The following is a 14,043-nucleotide window of genomic DNA, read 5'->3' as shown; positions in this document are numbered from 1 at the left end:
CTTTGAAGCTCCTGTATCGTTGCTTGATTGAAGCGACTTGCTTTCTTCTAACTGTACTCTAATCGTAGGAAGAATTGTAAGAATTCAAGTGGCGATGCACTGATAGCAGTTTTGTTGTTCTTCTTTAGGACCCATTTCTTTGCGATTATTGGCTGTTTTGTTGCTGACGCTCGTTTGGGAACCCATACTTGCCCGTGCTTCGTTTGTGTTTGAAGAGACTTCTTTGGGATCCACCTTTTTGTTGTGTGAGTCGATAGTGTTCTTTGCTTCAGCCCTTGTACTCTTGGTTGGTGACGGGATTCAGGCTTTGAAAGTTGATATTGTGGTTGTTTGGGAATCCAAATGAATTCCTGACTTTTTTGTGCTTGAATCAACTTCTTTGGAGCCCAAACCTGAGTTGTGAAAGCTCGCGACTTTGTGATATTCTTACCCGTTCGTGCACGCTTTCCTTGTTTTTGTTTTGGTGTTGGATCTTGTGATTTGTCATTAGAGATCTTTGTCTTCTTTATCCATATCTGTTTTTGGCCAATCTGGCTTTTTGGTATCCAGATTTTTCAAGCTTTTTGGATTTGACTTGTTGTCCTGTTCTTTTGACCTATCATGGTTGTTGCTGAAGGGGTTGGTGATAGTGATGGCCTGAGTTGATGATAGGGGATGTCGTAAGATTCATCACTATCGCTATTATCCTCAGCAAGGTTGACTTCTTGTACTTTCCCTTGATTTTTTGGCTGGTAGTGGAAAGTTACTTTCTGTTTTCTCGTGGGTGGTAGTTTCTTGGAGGACTTCTCTAGCCCATTGATTAGAGCATTGTTAGCCCGTTGCTCTGGTCGCATTCCTCCTAGCTGAGTCTTTTCATCCTTATTAGGAGCCCTGTATGAGGATGCTTGTGGTGGCTGTGTCTTCACGGAGGACTTTGGAATCCACTTTTGATGCACTTTATTCGTGTAGTGATGACATTGATTCCAGGGTCGTTGATCTTCTGGAAGCTCGAAGTGTTCTACACAGTCATAGAACTCGTCGTCTTCTTCATCTTTTGATTCTCCACATTTGTTTGTTTGCTCCTTATTTCGAGAGCTTCTTGATGTCTGGATCTCTTCGTTTTCCTGGATTACACTCACTGCAAAATAAGGAACGACATCATAGCCATTTTCATCACAAAACTTTGTTATGGGAGCATCCTCCACGGCGCACACATCCAGAGTAGCCAAGATGTGTTCCCATCCAAAAGGCTCTAACTCTTCTTCAGGAAATGGTTCTGGGATATAGTCCTTATCCTCTATAACCCGCTCTAGGATACATTCCTCACGTTTCAAGCTACCACATTGTGAAGCTCCACACATCCACAATTCTTTAGGCTTACCTAACCAAGCTCGAAGTTCTAATCCTGCTACTGTGGCGGAATCAAACTCCTCAACCGGTGTTCTCACCACATCCCTATAGCTATGGTCCCTCAAGTTTATCTTTGTTATGGTTTCCATATGTCTCAGGTATATATGGTCATAACCCCAATCTTGGACCATTTTCAATTGTCGCATGAATGGTCTTCCCAGAATGATGTCATAGGTGTTCTTCTTGCCAAAGTCAACAACAGCAAAAGTGTGTTCATATTCAATGCCACAAGAAGTAACAAGTACTTTTTCTAGCAGTCCTAGGGGCTTTTCCTTGTGTCCGTCTACAAGCTGCAGGGTCATTCGTGTGGATATCAAGGCAGGTTTTCCCCATTTTTTCCAAACCTCTTTGGTTGTAATGGCCACACCAGCTCCACTGTTAAGGATTGCCATGGTTTTTACACCATTGAATTCCAAAGGAAGGGTGGTGTTTCCATCTTCTCCCTCGTAATACTCGCCTACCTTGTTTAATGGCACTGGCCTAGTATTTAGTTGAGGCATTTCAAGCTCTTTGATGCCTTCCTCGATTTGAGTCATTGGGGTTTTTACACCAAATTTCTCTAAACATTTACCCACATTAGCCCACATGTTTGGTCTTATTCTGAGCAACTCGGCTAACATTATTGTACAGGTGACTGGGGTAGATAGAATATCTACTAGCCCCTTTGAATCGATGGCCTTGTTGGGAGACAGTCTCTGTGATGGGACTGCAACCACATCTGACTTGGTCTCGTACTCTCCCATGTAGGACGGTAGTGTTCTTAGTGAATGGGTTTGACTATCCATAGATTGTACAAATCCTTTGTCGCCCCAATACGATCGCACGTCTAGATTCATTTGAGATCCAATCTCGAATTCCTCTATTGGTGGTAGAAACACTCCTTGTTCATCACCAGTCTTGTCTACTCGTCTTCTTAGGTCATCGGCTTCATTGGCCTCTCTGACTTGTTTCCACAATTTGTCAAGACCATCTACCTCTTTACAATCCTCAGGTATAGCTTGGTGAAATCCCTCGGAAGAGTTATCCGTGGTATTAAGTACTATCCTTGGTTCTAATGCTGGGTCTTTGAGGTTTGGCCTGTGCTCATGACTAGAATCTGGCTCTTTTAGTTCCTGGTTTGGTGGGATTACTTGTGTAGGCATGACACGGATCACATCCTCAGGTTTTGCACCTGGTGGTTCTAGTAAAGCTTGGGCTGTTTGAATCATTTTATGGCACATTTCAAATTTTTGCTTTTCTAGTTCTGCATAGGGATATGCCATCCACCTGTGTTCTTGGGTTTGGTTGTTTTTGAGCCTCGCATCATAGGCTTTCAAGAGGGCATCTAATGTCTCATTAACCTTCTCTGCCAACACAGATCCTCCTGAACTAGCACTTCTCGGCTTCTCATCCGTGGATGGTTCTTCTAGAGGTTTAACCATCTGTGTAAGAGAAGGTGCCTCCTTTTCCTCATGTTGTTTTATCTTCTCCTGAGCTTCAGTAAGCTTCTCAACTAGGGGATTTTGCTCTCGTTCCCTACGTGCTTTCATCCTAGTCTTTCTAGCTTTCCAAATATTTCGTTTGCTCTTGGTTTTCTTACTAGGTGCGTCTATCTTTGGTCCATCATCTGTCTTTGGACTCGTGTCACTTCCCGTGTTCTTTGTCTCTGGATTCTCATCAGCTTTCTTTTGAGCTTGTGCTCTCATAACCACTTGCACTGGTACAACATTTTCATTTTCTGAGCTACTGGGTAGCTGAACAATCCCTGATACATTTGTCGTGATTTTCCTGACTTGGTTTGGTTTTTTCGGGCAATCGGGGATCAAGTGAGTGATGCCACACTCAAGACAATAGGCATTTACTTCAGTGATCTCCGTATGAGGACATTGTTTGACCAAGTGGTTGTCATGACTTTTGTGACAATCTGTCTCTGGTTGAGGAGATTCTTTTAGCATTTCCTCTTGGCTATAAGCAAGCTTTGACCTAGATAAGCCGCTATTTGCAATGAATCGCAATGTCCTTTCGTCCATTTCATACTTTCTTTCTTTCGATTGAAACCCAGGAGGTGGAGGTTGTACCGGCCTCACCACTCCATGTGTTTCTCTCACATTTTGTTGCTTTGAAGGGTAGTACTCACTTTGGTTGCTATACCACATTGTAGCTGGCACTGGCGTTGGTTTATTTGATGCTTCCATCATTGGCATGTATCTCATGTCTACCGGCATTCTAGCACCTGGCAGCGGAGGTTGTTGTCCTAAGACAAGCTGTGGCCTTAAAACTCCTACTGGTCCTAGCGCATTCCCCGTAATGTATCTAGGTGGAGTAGGTGCTTCTGGAACAGGTTGTACATACCTCTCCCTAGCATTTTCCATGCTATAATAGCACTCTTCCTCCGTATGGTTTGTCCATTTTCTCTCAATTTCACACCACTTCGGCTCTCCCGAATCAGACCTTACAAGAGGAATCAACCTCTTGACCAAGTCCTTGATAAGCTTTTCTTGATCAATAGGTGCCGTTGGCTTGGCAATGGACTCACTTATCTGTGAAACACTGTGCTGAGAGGATGTGTCATCTCCTTGACTCTTTAAGTCCTTTTCTTTGTATGCCTCACAGTTATCCACTAGATAAAGAGCTTCTTTGATCAACTCGTTTAGCGTCATCCTCCTTGTCATATGCAGATCCTTCTGAAGGCCCGCATGTCTCATTCCCTGGATAAAGATCAGTATCAGTCGTGCTTGCATAGGTAATTCCGCTCTCGGACAGAGCTTAACATATCTCTTGAGTCGTAATGATGCTTTGCGTACTGATTCATCCTCTTTCTGTTTGAATCTATGGATTTGCGAGACCGTGTTGTGAGCAATGCCTTTTGGCGAGAATTCTTCAATAAACTCCTCAAACAGCTCATCTAGGGTCTCAAAATCCCATTTTTCCACCGAGTCGAACCATGTAGCTGCATCATCTTCTAGAGTCAATCCAAATCCCACAAACTGTGTCGCAAAATCTGAAACTTTCTCTGCTCTAATCACTCTTCTAAAAGCCACTACATGATCTCTCGGATCTTTATCTCCGGAGTATTTTTTGTTTACCCATTTCTGGACTTGGGATGGTCTAACTCGTGGATTGTCTACAAGTCTAACCAGAGACTCTCCCAATCCTTCTCTCGTTATCGCTCTTGAAGGGAATCCTGGTGGCTCTCTTCTTGGAATTCCTATAGGACTCCTCGTGTTTGGTGGAGGCATTTGTGGTCCTTCATTGACCAAATATCCACCTCTTTCTAGTACAGTCTGTGGATTTGTGCTTTCTACAACTCTGTATTCTCGTCCATACTTGTCGACAACTATAGATCTCCATTGACAGTCGACTCCGTATGTGTAGACATATAAGAGCTTGTAAACCATTATCTCTTCTAGGCATGGATCTGAGCACCTATAAAGATTGACCTCATTGTCGTCAATGTATCTATATAGTCCTTCACTCTCATGACCAATCATCCAAACTCTCTCAACAAGATGGGTCTTTATCAATTGCAAGTTTGGAAGATCCATTGTGGGAGGATATTCCTCTATCGTCGGGATCTCCAAGCTTGTGTAAGCTGCGCTTGAATCTAGGGTAGACATGATTTCTGGGCTTAAGAGCTTTTGCTTGGTTCAAGTAGACTTAGTCCACTGTGTTCAAGTTCTTTGGTTAGGAAAAAGTCGAAACTATGTCCAAAACCGCAACCGTTTTCTCACAATTCTCGCAAATTGTCGCTTTCAGACACCCCTGACTTCCGGATGAATTTTGAGGCCTCAAACGATGTTTTTTTTCAAGTTTGAACTAAATGGTTGTCGTTGGCATACATTTAGTTCATATTTTTCTCTAAGATCTGTAGAGCCACTCTCAGGCTACGTTTTGATATAAAAACTTTTCCCATCCGATACCGTTTGTGAAAGTTATGGCCAAAACAGTGAAATGCAGTTTAGACTGGTCAAAATGAGTCCAAATTCAATTTTAAAAAAAAGATTTGGGATCTCTGTGACACTGTGAACACTTCTGTGTGGTTAAAAGCACAGTTGGACCCTAAAACTGGCCTAGAGACATCCTACGCGTAGTATGTCTATGTGCTCAGAATTTAACAAAATTTGGTCCAGAGACTTCCCTTAAGTCCATCAACACAATGGTACGCGTAGGATGTCTTTTTGCTCAGTATGACTTGAAATTTTCACCCCAGCTTCTCCTTGATGTGCTGATCACAGTGGTGTGCTCATAAGTTGGTTTGGAGTCCTAAATCAAGCTGGAGACATCCTACGCGTAGGATGTCGGACACCTATAGGTTGGTCAAATGATCAAGAATCTGTTCCAAAAGCCTGATGTCTGTTCTGATGAATTCCTAAGTCAAATCAACTCCAAATTGGACCAAATTTGACTAGGAGGCTTGCCTAAGGCTATACAACAGCATGGTATGGTCACATTAGAATTTTGGTCTCAAAATCATGCAATAGACATCCTACGCGTAGGATGTCTTTTTGCTCAGAATGAACCCAAACTTGAATCACAGACTCTCCTTAAGGTGCTGATCACAGTGGTATGCTCAGAATTTTGTTTAGAGTCCAAAATCACACAGAAGACATCCTACGCGTAGGATGTCTTTTTGGCCTGTTTGACCCTAGACTTGTCCCACAGCTTCCCCTTGATGTCAGCAACCCAATGCTATGCTTAGATTTGAGTTTGGATGTCAAAAGACCCCAAAACTAGCTATCCTTGCCTTTTTCAATCAAAAATGCTAAAGTCTGTTCAATCTTCCCTTTCATTGACCCAAATGAGATGAAATTTATCACATGCACTCAATACAACATTTAGAACATGCCTTTGGAGTCATCCTATGATTTGGTCTCAAAATTAGGCCTTGGACACAATTTGGGTAGGATGTCTGGCAATTCTCATCTTTTGGCTTTGATCTGTCAAAATTTGGTCAAATTTCCACTTTCCATGTGAAAATAGGGTAAAACCTACCTTCTGAACACACTGGTAACCTCAGAATTTCAAAATTTCCACCAGATCACCCTGTAGACATCCTACACGTAGGATGTCTACTGCTGATTTTTTGAGACTGAAGTGTCCTTGCTGCTTCCTTATGCTCTCAGCAAGTGCAAGTATGCTTCACAATTGCAAAAACATGCAAAAATCACTCAATTTAAGCCTTTTCTGAAATTTTACGTTTTCTGACTTCGCCTTTTGGCTTTTGGTCAACAAAAATAGGGAAAAACACTCAAGTCAATATGAAAATAGAGTAAAGCCTACTCTCTGAACCCACTGGTGCAGTCAAAATTTTCAAATTTGGTCTCCAGAACCCCCTTGAGACATCCTACGCGTAGGATGTCTATGTTTACAAAATTGCAGGTTTTCTTCACAGAACCCTTGCAAATGCTCTTTTATATGCACAGCATCAGTCAGTCATACAAAAATGTCCACAAAAGGTTGTTAATGCATTTTTACCCTCAAAAGCACACTTTTCCGTGATTTCAAATGCAATCAAGCACTTTAGCAAATAATTCAGTGTTGAATAGCTCTAGATCAGAATCGGATCACTTACCTAAAGCTACTCCTACAAATCATATGGGGTTTTGCATCTATGAGTAGAAAAACACTTCACTGCCACACACGGACTAGTAAACGCTTTTATCACCTCACAAATCACTCGACCACCAACAACTACTCTAATCCACAGATCCTAACTAAACCTATCTAGTCGTAGACCCTCGGCAAGACACACGCTTCCTGGCTATCCACTTGATCGTGGAATATCCTCTTCCGGATCCACTTCAGAAAAACGCTTTCTTTAGCCGAAACTAAATCAAGCAACCATCACACGAGTGTTAGTAGGAAACCTACTTAGGTCCTTGTGTCCCCGGCAACGGCGCCAATGTTGGACGGGAGCGACTCACACACCCATGAAGTGCATGCAAACACTACCTAGATCAACATAATGTCAATCGAGGACATAGATGACATGATAGGCACACGGAGGAAATCTCTTGAGCTTGTCAGGCTGAGATCATCCTACACATACAACACTCAGGAAGGCCAACTAAACCACAATCAAGAACCTCACTGCTCTCAACTACACCACCTAGCCACATACACACATACGGAAGGTGACTCACCTAATCATGCCAGATTCGTACGAAACTTAAGGAACACCATCCCCTCACTAGGATACACCTATCCCTACGCTTCTACACTCAAAACCCTCACTCTAAACCCATCTGTGGAAAACGCGTAGGATGACAGAGCCGAATTTTGAAAGTGCCCGAAACTGAAATTTATGAGTACCTATGCGTAGATTATGTCGCCACGATTCTATAGACTACTAGCACGCAAAAAACAGACATCGTTTGATACACTTACGGCCACAAATAGCTCGTAGATGCGTCGGCGTGTGCGCTTCGTCTCGCGTGGAATGCTTGGCGTTGTCGCGTAGCTCTCCTCGAGCCTACAGCAATGGTGCAGTCAAATCTCCAATGTGTTGAGCGAGCCGGGCGTAGCGAGAGGATGAAGCTCACGCTCACTCTCTTTCTCTCTCACACACAGTAGACGGCAGCGCTAAGTTTGATTAAAAGTCTTTCTTACAAAATGACCTAAGTACCTTATATACTAAGGCTACCTTAGGTTTAACCAAAAATGGGGTTGAAAGGGTCAAATGGCTTTGTATTTACAATCTGGAAGTGCCATTGCACCCCGGCTTCTGAAACTAGAATAACTACTCATTACAAATGACATTTATAGCCATAATCCGCAGCATTTCATAACTCACAGAAGATAAGACTTTGGTACGAAACTTGAGTTATGTTGTGTTGTTGACCCCGCGGTCAACACAAGGAAGAAGCGGTTCTTTTTTATAGGTGAAAGGAACCCTCAAGGGTTACACAAGAAAGAGAAGAGCCAATGTGAACAGGAACTGGCAAAGTTTGAAATGAGTTGTCCCTGCATGACGTGGGTAGGCAGGGGTCCACCATTTTGATTATATCCCCTCAAACATGGCTCCGAATAAAGAAATAAAAATAGGAGAAAAAATTTCAGCTCATAAGCTACGACTTCCATTTTATATACTTTTTCCAATTTGGATTGGAATCTTGTGTTAAAAAATCATCAAAATATGGTACAATTTTGGTAGAAAAAGTCTTCTTGTGGTCCCCTTAGCCTAGACTTTCATTTGATTCCAATGGACACTTCATGCAAAATGAAATCATGACATTGCTCCTTGACAAATTTTTGTAATCATGCTTGCAATAATTCATTAAAATAGGTATATCTTTGAGAATCATGCAGGCTAGTGTCCCATTAGGATTTGATTCCTTCCTAGTAGCTATTCAAAAAATATATAAAAAATACATAGAACATTATATATATATATATATATATATATATATATATTGAAAGTTACCCTATATATAGGACCTAGCTAGGGCATGAGATAATAATGAGATAGTAGAAAGAAAGAACCAATGTTTTTTGCCCCAAGTTAAAGAGGCGAAGCTATTGACGTTGTGAGCGGGATAGAAACACACAGAACGCCTCTGTAATGACCCGAAACACACTCTTGGGAAGATACACACACACACTAGGGGGCACCACTCGGCTTACACAACACACCTGGCCAAGACAGGACACACACCGATGGAGTGAGAGGAGAGAGACTATCCACTTGCCCACTCCACACAGAGACACATACACACACACACACAAAACTCAGCTCAAAAGAGGAGAATTTATGATGTTTAGATACAATAGAGCTTGGGCCAACACCAATGGGGAAAATAGCTCACACAATATGGGTAAAATAAGTCAGATACAATCACAAACTAGAGCAGAAACTTCGCTCATATGAGCAACTTACACAGAAAAATAGCAGAAAAAGAGTGAGGAATTTGGCAAAATGGACAGCGCCATCGCGTACGGAACAGCCTGAAACCCCATACTACAATGTCAAAGTGCTCAAATCCGACCTCGGATGAGCAGTTTACGACCAAAACAAGCTCCAAAAACCCCAAAAACACACCTGCGGCTGTTCCTCCTGTCTTCTCCACGTCTGTTTTGGTCTTCTCTCTTGTTTTTTCAGTTCCCACACTTCACTTTACTTGGGCACCCTTGGCCTTTTAGATGACCTCAAACGGACCCCGAACAGGCCAAAAACTGACCTCGCAGTGCATAGTTGTCACCCTGCTGCATCCATGCGCACACCTGGCACTCAAACTTTTCCAATAATGCATCCCGCCACCACGTGAAGTGGCCCCAAAAATATGGTCCTCATGATGACCTTTCTGCATAATTATCACAAGGAAACACCCACGTTGTGTCCGTACTTATCCACGTGCAAGTATTGACCCCGTTCGGCCTCCTGATGCCACTAGATGCCATCTGATGCACTCGCTTACCTCAAGTCGTCGGCCCGCGGATAGCTTCCTCGAGAAGTTTTGCACGCTACTAACTCCTCATTATTATGGAAAAAACACACTGGTACTAGTGATAGTGAAAATCGATGCACTATGTACATGTTGTCCTACATGTACACATGTGGGCCCCACAGAACCACCTGGCTCTGGAAAATGGGAAATCCTTTATTCGATGCACCATGCATGTGTATGTACATATGCGCCATCCCTTGCTCCAAAAAACTCCTGACAACGTTTTTTCCATACCCTACCTACTAGAGCATTCATGCTCAGCAGCAACACTAGTATATGCATGTGTATGTACATATGCGCCATCCCTTGCTCCAAAAAACGCCTGACATAATTTGCCCATCCCCTAGCCTGCTAGAGCATTCATGCTCAGCAGCGGCACTAGTAGATGCTCATTCCACCTAGATCAAAAGGCCAAAGGCATATCGCCTGATTCACAAGAAGCATCATAACACCACACCTACATTTGTCAACAATCAACCAAAATGCACCATAGGCATATCCAACTAACACATCCGCCCTGTTTGGAGTTCCAAAATCATAAATATTGCATGCCACATTCAACCCAACCGATAGAGACAACTCAAGTGACTCATCACCTAGCATCTTGGCTTCACCAGCCATAGCAACAACCTGCAAATCCTGCACCCAAGTAGCTAAAAGCATTGTGTGAAGATCAATTTGTTGATATCCAAAGCACAAAAGTATCCCCGCAGCACACATATCCCTAGCATAGGCATCCACATAGCTGAGATTGGACTCATATATGCCAAACCCCTTCTCATCATCATAAGCATACTCATCATCACACATAACTTTATCCACATCATAATCATGGCTAGCACCACTATCCATAGCTTCTAGCATGGGTTCATCAGTTTCCAAGAATACAGATCCCTGCTCTAAACCACAATCATGCTCATAAATCGGTTCAATCACTGCACATACATCAAAATATGGCTTCAAAACAGGCTCCACATCCAACAAATCCACAAAATGGTTCTCAACCTTGCCCTCTTCCCTAATTTCCAAGGAACTAGTATCCAAAGATACGTGCTCATCATCAATAACCTCGACCTCACACTCACACCCAAAATCACAAGGTATACAAGTAGCCAATGCATCCTCTTCAAGACTTTTCAATCCTGTATCCAAAGCATTACTCACCTCTTTAGGCTCTTCCATAAACCTGTCAACCTGCAAGACCTCTTTACGCTTCACAATAGACCTTGGGAAGAAATGAGAAACATCATAGGATAGGCTACTTTTCACCTGCTTAGGCTTAACTTCATCTTTCATGTCAAATCCATCTTGCACATGCATACCTGTACTGATACCATGTTCCTCAAGACGCTTAAACTTCCATTCCTTGTGCTTTGCAATGCATACCACATCTTCAAAAGACTCGGGCCTCTTCAACTCAACCTCGAACCGCAACTAAGGTGACAAACCATCAACAAAAAAACTTTTCTTCAATGAATAAGGGGGGGACTCATCCTTAAGAGCAACACACCAACGAGTCCATAAATCTGTAAAACCTTGTATATAGGCATCAACACCTTGACAAGAACCTTGCTTAAGAGCATTGAGCTCATTCCATACTGCATTTGCATCTTCAAAAACCTAGAAACGCTCTAAAAAAGCTTCTATAAACTTGTCAAGACTCAAACCATAAGAAGAAGCCAGTGCTTCTTTAGCTTCCAAATCCATGAACCAAACACGGGCCTCATCTTTCAAAAGCAATCCAAATAGCCTCAAAATCTTGTCCTCATCACACATATTGTTGCTTATGCATGCCACCTCGACTTGCTCCAGAAAGTCTTCCGCATCTTCACCACTTCTTCCATGAAATTCCAGATAAGAGAAAGCCATGGCTACCCAAGTTTAATGCTTTAAGAACCTCTTGAACACACTTGCAAGAACCCAAAACTTTTCACTACCCAATCCCCAGAAACTTCAATGGAGCTCAGCTTTAGATAAGGACAAACACATGCACATCAAATGAGTTTTCATAGTTGATCATCGGAATTACAACAGGCAAAGGACATTCCAGTATCTCCCTTAATCTTCTTGGCCCAAACATAAAGACTATGCGCTGCTGGAAAAAAATCTTCCGGGACACATGAACATTTATATGGATTCTTTGAGTTAAATGAAATGGAGTGAATTGAGGGCCATTTTGATCATCCATTAAAGCCAACCATGCAGCTCCCAAGAAGGCACACCTTACTTATCCTCTGATTTTGCCAAAATTTCAGCAGCATAACAGCATAAATGGCTCAAAAGACCAAGAAACCAGCCATCATAACTTGGAAAATTTTTGACAAAGTTTCCCCAGAAGTAGAGCAGTAGGAACCCAAAATATAGACTGTATATGTATGCATAAACTGTCAACAATAGAACTCGAGCATCAAGTAGGACTCACTAGTACATAGCCTATGGCGAGGTCACGAAAAGGGTGCTCCAGCTACCTGTATCACCAAAAGGATCTCCACATTTGAGAATCCCCCAGCTCAATAAAACCTCACGCTATCAACCCTCACACGAAGGCTAATGCAAATCGCGTATAGTCAAGTCTCAGAAATGACTATCTTCTAGACCAAGTCTCAGAAATGGTTGGGACTGCCAAATAAAACCAAGTATGGCTCCACAAAGGCGTACAATGGCAGTTTCCACAAGTAACGTACAATCCCACAGACAATGCGCTCAAACAGGCGCCAAATGATGCATACCCACAACAACTGCAAGTGACACCACTTCTAGTATATCACTGTACTCCAGCTACATGTACCTGTGTGAATCACCTATACCTATACCTGTAACCTGTAACCTATAATGTGCAACCTGCAACCTGTAATCCCGAACCTTGAAGCTTGAAGCTCGACGCAGAAGGTACTCGAAGAAGATCCTCCGTGGGGGCGCCAAAAGAATGTGAGCAGGATGGAAACACACAGAACGCCTCTATAACAACCCGACACACACTCTTGGGAAGATACACACACACACTAGGGGTCACCACTCGGCTTACACAACACACCTGGCCGAGACAGGACACACACCGATGGAGTGAGAGGAGAGAGACTATCCACTTGCCCACTCCACACAGAGACACACACACACACACACAAAAATCAGCTCAAAAGAGGAGAATTTATGATGTTTAGATACGATAGATCTTGGGCCAACACCAATGGGGAAAATAGCTCACACAATATGGGTAAAATAAGTCAGATACAATCACAAACTGGAGCAGAAACTTCGCTCATATGAGCAACTTACAGAGAAAAACAGCAGAAAAAGAGTGAGGAATTTGACAAAATGGACAGCGCCATCGCGTCCGGAACGGTTTAAAACCCCAGTCTACAATGTCAAAGCGCTCAAATCCGACCTCAGATGAGCAATTTACAGTCAAAACAAGCTCCAAAAACCCCAAAAACACACCTGCGGCTGTTCCTCCTATCTTCTCCACGTTTTTTTTGGTCTTCTCTCTTGTTTTTTCAGTTCCCACACTTCACTTTATTACTTGGGCACCCTTGGCCTTTTAGATGACCTCAAACGGACCCCGAACAGGCCAAAAACTGACCTCGCAGTGCATAGTTGTCACCCTGCTGCATCCATGCACACACCTAGCACTCAAACTTTTCCAATAATGCATCCCGCCACCACATGAAGTGGCCCCAAAAATATGGTCCTCATGATGACCTTTCTGCATAATTATCACAAGGAAACACCCACGTTGTGTCCGTACTCATCCACGTGCAAGTATTGACCCCGTTCGGCCTCCTGATGCCACTAGATGCCATCTAACGCACTCGCTTACCTCAAGTCGTCGCCCCGCGGATAGCTTCCTCGAGAAGTTTTACACGCTACTAAATCCTCATTATTATGGAAAAAACACACTGGTACTAGTGATAGTGAAAATCGATGCACTATGTACATGATGTCCTACCTGTACACATGTGGGCCCCACAGAACCACCTGGCTCTGGAAAATGGGAAATCCTTTATTCGATGCACCATGCATGTGTATGTACATATGCGCCATCCCTTGCTCCAAAAAACTCCTGACAACGTTTTTTCCATAGTACTTTTTGACGATAAAGTAAGAATATGCTACCAATAGGATGAGATAAAAAACTTATTATTATACTTAGATATGCATATATACATAATAGAAAATATACTTATGTATCTAAAAAGTTACAAAATAGATCTTGTAGCATTCGTTCCCACTA

Source organism: Adiantum capillus-veneris, chromosome 16, assembly GCF_014529385.1.
Source record: "Adiantum capillus-veneris isolate H3 chromosome 16, ASM1452938v2, whole genome shotgun sequence".
NCBI lineage: Eukaryota > Viridiplantae > Streptophyta > Polypodiopsida > Polypodiales > Pteridaceae > Adiantum > Adiantum capillus-veneris.
This window is presented reverse-complemented; position numbering follows the sequence as displayed.